The 6832-nt window shown below is 37.2% G+C and overlaps 1 protein-coding gene across 3 annotated transcripts in view; it reads left to right on the forward strand.

Annotated features, from left to right (window-relative positions):
• LOC106465274 (solute carrier family 12 member 9-like) overlaps positions 1-6832 on the forward strand; it is a 154394-nt gene that overhangs the window by 10610 nt on the left and 136952 nt on the right. For 2 of the 3 annotated variants that reach the window (XM_022393132.1, XM_022393134.1), the window contains exon 1: positions 5315-5397. The exons of the other annotated variant lie outside the window; for it this stretch is intronic. The gene's annotated coding sequence lies outside the window, so the exon portion shown is untranslated. Of the gene's footprint in view, positions 1-5314; positions 5398-6832 lie in introns of those variants that run through there. 3 annotated transcript variants of the gene reach the window in all.

Raw genomic sequence — 6832 nt, forward strand, 5'->3', positions numbered from 1 at the left:
TTCTTGTTTCTTTTCTCGTACTTCTTGTTTCTTTTGCTTTTCTTGTATTGCTGCCATCAAATCTGCTAAGTTGTAGTTTGATTTTCCACTTCTGGTTTCCATCTTCTTTTATTTTTCTTTTCGTCCCACTCTCTGACACCAATTTTTTGTGTATCTGCTTGTTTGTTTGTTTCCAGTAGAAATTCTTTCCGAAGATTTTCAGCGATACAAGTCATTTCTTTATTAAACCAGTTTATTCTTACTCGATACAAACTTTTAGTAGCCAGTAAGTTCCACAATCAGTACGTTTCTCGTCACTTTAAACTTAACAACTTTTATAATACAAACTGTAAATCACAGTGATTTACAATCTCGATAATTTCGCTCTCGACGAGTGCAAAATACACATTTTTTCCCCCTGCGGCTTTCACAGCCAGGCTTATATATTAACGAAGAGGGCATCTCGGACTTCCCCAATCATTCGAAAAACGCACGCACGCCAGCAGCGTCACGTGACTTCCGCTGTCGTAACACAAGCATAGGTCCTTGTTAAGAAAATACAGTAAAACATTTTGAAACACATAGTTATCGTTTTTCAACAACTATAATCCATTATATATATCCAGAAATAATTTTGAAAAAGGAAAAAAATAAGTTATATATATACATACAACACTGACTAAATAAAACACCTCAATAATTATACATACTGCCGAAAAATAAAGATATATATATATATATCACATAACACTTTACTTAAATTAAAAGAAACAGTATAACTTTCATATTTGAATTAAACTACATGAATATAAAAATAACAACAGGTATGACAATACAACATTATTCACTCTAACCAATGGCAAAATCCATTCTCTTGCCCTCAGTTTAAGTCATTCTAAAGATCTTCCAGGATGGCGTTCATCCAATGACTGGCCATAGTGGTTGCCCTAATGATATCACGAGCTTTGTCGACGGCCTTCTCGAGTCTGCCAGCTCAGCTCACAGGGGGCCCAGCATGGCCAGGTGGTTAGGGCACTCCACTCACAATCTGCGGGTCACGGATTCGAATCCCCGTCACACCAAACATGCTCGCCCTTTCAGCCGTGGGGGCATTATAATGTGTGGTCAATCCTACTATTCATTGGTAAAAGAGTAGCCCAAGAGTTGGCAGTAAGTGGTGTTGACTAGCTGCCTTCCCTCTAGTCTTACACTGCTAAATTAGGTAAGGCTAGTGCAGATAGCCCTCGTGTAGCTTTGCGCGAAATTCAAAACAAACAAACAGCTCACAGAAGACAGACTTTTTCTTCAAGCCATGATAAATTAATTTCCAACCACCAAAGCTGATCTTCCTCTCTATTTTATAGGTCCCAAGCATCTTTCCACTTTATAGTCATTTTCTGACAGTGCCACTTTAGTAGATGGATCTGCTGAAGTGTCATTTGGGCATTCACGATTTGAAAGTAGTGTTAGGAAGGTTTTTCTTGACTGCTACTGGATTGATTCTCAGTACCTATTTGGTGGTAGTGGACTGACTTTCACGGAAGTAGAAACTTTATGCATAATATCAACCATAGCATTGTTAGCCATCGAAGTCAAGACTATCTCATTTATCTGGAAGATCCTTGCAGTTGATGTTAATAGTAGCATGACTTGTGATGAGACCTTCCTAGTTAGCTGGCTCTTATCTTTGGTGGTAGTGACGTCATGGATCCCAGATTCACTGCTGAATGTTTTGGTGGTGCCAGTTCGCATCTTTTTTTTATCTTCTCTTCTCATTACTCAGCTGTCCGTCAAGGTAATTTTAATTCTAGGAAATTCCTCCTTCTCTTTGATATGTAGTGGTCCCAATGAAGGTGGGGAGATATCTGGTGCCTACACTTCACCATCATTAGACACACTCTGAAGTAAAATTTAATGAGAGGCTTTCAATGCCAAGATATCCACTTTATCTCCCTTTTAACTGACGACATTGTGGTAGTCAGTGGTGTGTTTTGAACAACTGACAGTTTTGGGTGAGCTAGCAAAGATATCATGATCAGTGGCACCCTTTCCAAGTCAATTGAACACACTACATTAAAGGTGAGCTTGGGTCTTCTCAGTGAATCCACCACTTACTTGGCTTATCGAGCTCCAGGAGACATCAGAGCCAGTCGGACAATTGAGTCAACATTATCCCAAATAACTAATGCGTTTTTCCAGATGGAAGGTCAGACTAGTTCTTGAATTCTTTGGATCAATGGAAAAGTCCAGCTCCTCGCCCAACAGAAAATTATGATCATACTGCTTATGATCAAAGTATCTTTCCATTATGTAGCTGAAAAAGAGACATAAAGATATAAGCATGCAAGAAGAGTAGTTGAAGATCAAGATAACCAAAGTGGTCAAGAATCTGCCCTTAATTATCAAAGGTCCAGATAGAAAATGCAAGATCATTAAATTTCAATTGGTCAAAAGGCCAGCTAGGTGTATATGTTTAAAAAATAGGCCATAACTACCCAATTACAAACATTACCTCATTGTAAAACTATCTTTAGAAACAGAGAAATCATTGGATTACCTTAGTCAAGCGATATTTTTTATGAGGTTCGTGTGCTCATGCTCTACTTTTTCATAGAACATTTATCCCTAGTACCCTTGGACTTCTCAATCCACAAGCATCATTGAGTCTCTGCTTAACCAATACCTTATTAGCTGAGCTGCCCATGGCAATTGTCAATATGCTTAAACTTCAACTCAAATCCATTCTTTCCACTACTACCTGGTTATTAAACAACCAGCACTCTGTTCCAGTAGAAAAGGAATGAAACGCAACAATGATGTCATCTTCCAGCATCCATCAGAATTGTTAGAGGGAAAGGTTCTAGCCCAGCACAAATGGCCCAGTGAGTAAGGTCAAGCAGATCATGCACCTTTATTCAAGGGAAATGTGTAAGAAGATCTGAGTTGTTACTGAGACATTTTAGGCAGGTCACTGCCTGGAATGGTTGAACTATAGATAAGGTTATAAAATATCTTCTCCTGAACTTGGACAATTTGGCCCTGAATGTGATTGACCAGTTGGAAGAAGAGCAGTTGAATAACTGGGTAACTGTCATAGGTGAGTTATGTTTCCAGTTAACCCTGAGGCGAAGTCAGGCAATATATTGTGCCAAGTTTAAGACAAATAAAAAAGGGATGACACTGAGAAACTGGTCGCCTATGCAGATGATCAGTGTCATTTACACGGGAAAGCCTAGCTTAAACAGATTAAGAAAGTGCCCTAATAGACGAGCTAACTAAGGGACTATATAATGAACTTATAAGAAAGCACCTAGGAACGGAGAACATATCACTTTCCAAGTCTGTTGTGACACATTGTGAAGAGAAGAAAGTCTGCAGTGGCCGTTTCAATAATGAATATGCAGACAAAAGGTGTGAAGCAAGTGCCTCCACCATATTAGCTCATGCCTATCAATAGAAGGGGTGTCAACCAGCCATATCCACAGGGTGGAAATGTGTGACGACTACATAGGCTTTTAGTGAATGGGTAGGGCTATGTACGCCTTTCCATGGGGTATATGGCATTACCATACCTGCCCATGGTACATCTTCCACTAGAGTCATGGCTGATGCTCCCATTTGAACCTTGCTTGAGGCAAGAGAGTTAAATGCCTGTTTTTCTAGTGAATAATTGGAGCACCACTTGAGCAACTGCCCATGCTTTTTGCCATTTCGAGGATGGCCAGACCCCTAATTCCAGCATATAGCCCAACAGGCCCCTGTCAAACCCTTTATCCTTAATATCCTCATTTTACTAAGCAGCAAGATTATTGGTGGCATTGGTATCATTCAATGGACAAGCAAGTTTTGCAAGACCAACAATGAGAGGTGAATGGCATACCAAATGCTCAACAAAACTATTGGAATCGAAGCTGGACTTGGCCACCAATTTGGGGGCTACAGTGGATTGGTTTAAACCAAGGAGTCCTGAGGCTAGCCCAGCTCTGTCAGAGTTGGGTAGGGCCATAAATCTACCTGTAATTGTGCAAGGATGAGAAGTTGAGTTTCTGGTACATACCAGAGTAGCAAGGATTCTGGTGGACCTTGGAATCTTCTAAGCCTTTTAAGTGAAGTCACCACTATACCCAGTGAACAAGAATTTTATTCTGGTAAATGAAAGTAAACTGGACTTCAGAGGAGTTTTAGATCTCTTACTCAGTCTGGGAGGTGTTACTCACAGAATGAAAGTGGTTGCTTCTGATTTTGAGTCTGGAATAGGCATCCCCAGGATGGATATATTGTGGAGTTCGTCAGCATGAAGTTTTTCCTTGCAATAGGTGAGCTAACTTTCCGAGGGAAAGCCACACAATGCGGTTATGCCACACAGACCAAACTCATGAACAGTAGTTTGCACAAGTGTATGTGGCAAAGAGAATGATAGTCCCTCTATTTACCTATTAATGTTCTGCAGACTAATCGGGACAAGGTCTAATGCATTGGTAGGTTATAACATGGTTATAGAAGCCATTCAGAGAATAATCTGTTTCCTGTTCAAAATGCAGATAGCACTAGCTCAGGCAATGATCCTCCTGACAAAGGATGAAGTTCTGGTGATGTTCTTTTTAAGGTAATGAACCCAAACTGAACACAGTACTCCAAATATGAGATAGCCAATGGCCTATACAATGACATTTAACCTCTTCGTAACGTAGGTGAATCTGTAGCCTCTAGATACCAACTGAACAATCTCTGAAGAACACTGCTGTCGACGACCTTGCAGTATACATTTTGTCTGTAAATTAAAAGCTTTATTGTATTATTTTATATTCCTTTTGTTCATATTATACTGACATTTAATAACATGTTAGACATTTTTTGTATCTGTTCTACAATTTATAGGATTGAAAAAGTCCTGTATGCTCTATATGTGTTTTGTTATTATTGTTATTACTGGCACAGCGGTATGACTGCGGACTTACAACGCTAGAAACCGGGTTTCGATACCCGTGGTAGGCAGAGCACAGATATCCCTTTGTGTAACTTTGTGCTTAACTACAAACAAACAAACAATTGAAGTACACATACATGTACATCTTTGCATAAAATAAAATAGCGGAAGTGTCGTTCTGTGAGCCAGCGGTAAGTTTACGCACTACCAATGCTAAAATTCGGAGTTCGATTCCCCGTGGAGGACAGAGTGCAGATTGTCTATTGTGTAGTTTTGCACTAAAAAACAATAATAGCATAAAATAATTTTAGCTTACAAACTTTGATATATATGTGTGTATAATAATATCAATTAATTAAATGCTTTGTTATAAATATAAACTATAAAGCTTTGCACCTATCGGCCCATTCTAGTTGCATTTGAAAAGTAACATTGTACTGTCAGTAGACGATAGTACTATTTTTTAAAAGTCTAGTAAGAATTGTAGAGAGGTAAGTAATATTAATAATTTTTAAACAAAGGGAGACCGACGTAGTAAAAGTGTGTCTGTATTTAAATACACTTTCATTAAAGTAAGTTTGCTAAACTGAGGAATTAATTGTAAGTGTAATGACTAATGTACAGTACTCTGGCAGTAGGTTAGTGAGTAACTAATGATAGTAATGTCATGACGTGTATTGATAATTGACTTACCGAGTAACTTGCCTTACAACTTAACTTTCAGTTTCAAGTTATTGGCTTATGTCAGACTTTTGCTATATCACGTTTAATTTTATTTTTAAGTTTAACAGTAATCTGTAACTTGTAAGTACTAATGCTGTTAATATTATATAATGAAATTATAAACAATGACAGAGAAACTGATTCAGTGTAGTAAAGTAAAACTAAAAGTAAATAATTAATTACTGAGTAGGTTACTACTACGGACACTGAGTACTAGTACTACTACTTTCAGTTTTATGTTTTAACCAAATACATGTAAACTGTAACTTGTAAGTAAGACAGACCCAATCGTTATGTAATAAAAAGGTAGATTAGAAATAGAATTACATCAGATTTTATCTAATCAACTGATTGGATTCATCCACTTTGTTCTATTATTTTTATTTCTCATGTGTTTGAATTTAAAATATAATTTAATTTGATGTCTTTATCTGTATATATCATTATGTGCTCAATTTCACTTACGTCACCATTATTATGTTATTACATCTCAGGATATATGAGAATGAATATTCTGTGTCAAAGTCACATTGATGAGTATTGGCTTCTGCATCTAGCAGGTGTGCTATCTGTGAATATTTTATCTGTCTATGCAAATCATATTGGCAGTAGCAACACTGGCTATATGTTAATGTAACACTTAGAACATGAATCTGCCTCTTATGAAATGTATGAATATTACAACTCAGATTCTTTAATTCTTGATGTAAATGTATTGCACAGTATCTAACACAATTGACAAATTACTTGTACAATAGTATATTAATTATGGATGAGATATTTCAATCGATGACCTTGTGAAATGTAAAATAATTGAGCTGGTTATTAAAAAATTGGGAAGTTAAAAAAATGATAAAGCTGCTGGGCTAGATAATATTTCCCCAAGGATTTTGAAGGAGGTTAAAGATTGGATATGTGAGCCACTTGCTACTGTTTTTGTCAGTTCTTGAATAGTGGGCAGATGCCAGAGGATTGGAAGTTAGCAAACATAACTTCTCTTTTAAAGGGATGTGATACAAATTGTCCCAGTAATTATAGACCCATTAGTTGTGGGAAAAGTTTTGGAAAGTCTATTAAAAGATGCTTTGCAAATTCATTTAACAAAGTTTAGAATTTTATTGGATAGTCATCATGATATCACTAAGGGAAAATCTTGCCTTACAAATCTTTTAAAATTCTTTGAAAAGGTTACTGCTTATTTAG

The sequence above is a fragment of the Limulus polyphemus genome, unplaced genomic scaffold, assembly GCF_000517525.1.
Source record: "Limulus polyphemus unplaced genomic scaffold, Limulus_polyphemus-2.1.2 Scaffold1891, whole genome shotgun sequence".
NCBI lineage: Eukaryota > Metazoa > Arthropoda > Merostomata > Xiphosura > Limulidae > Limulus > Limulus polyphemus.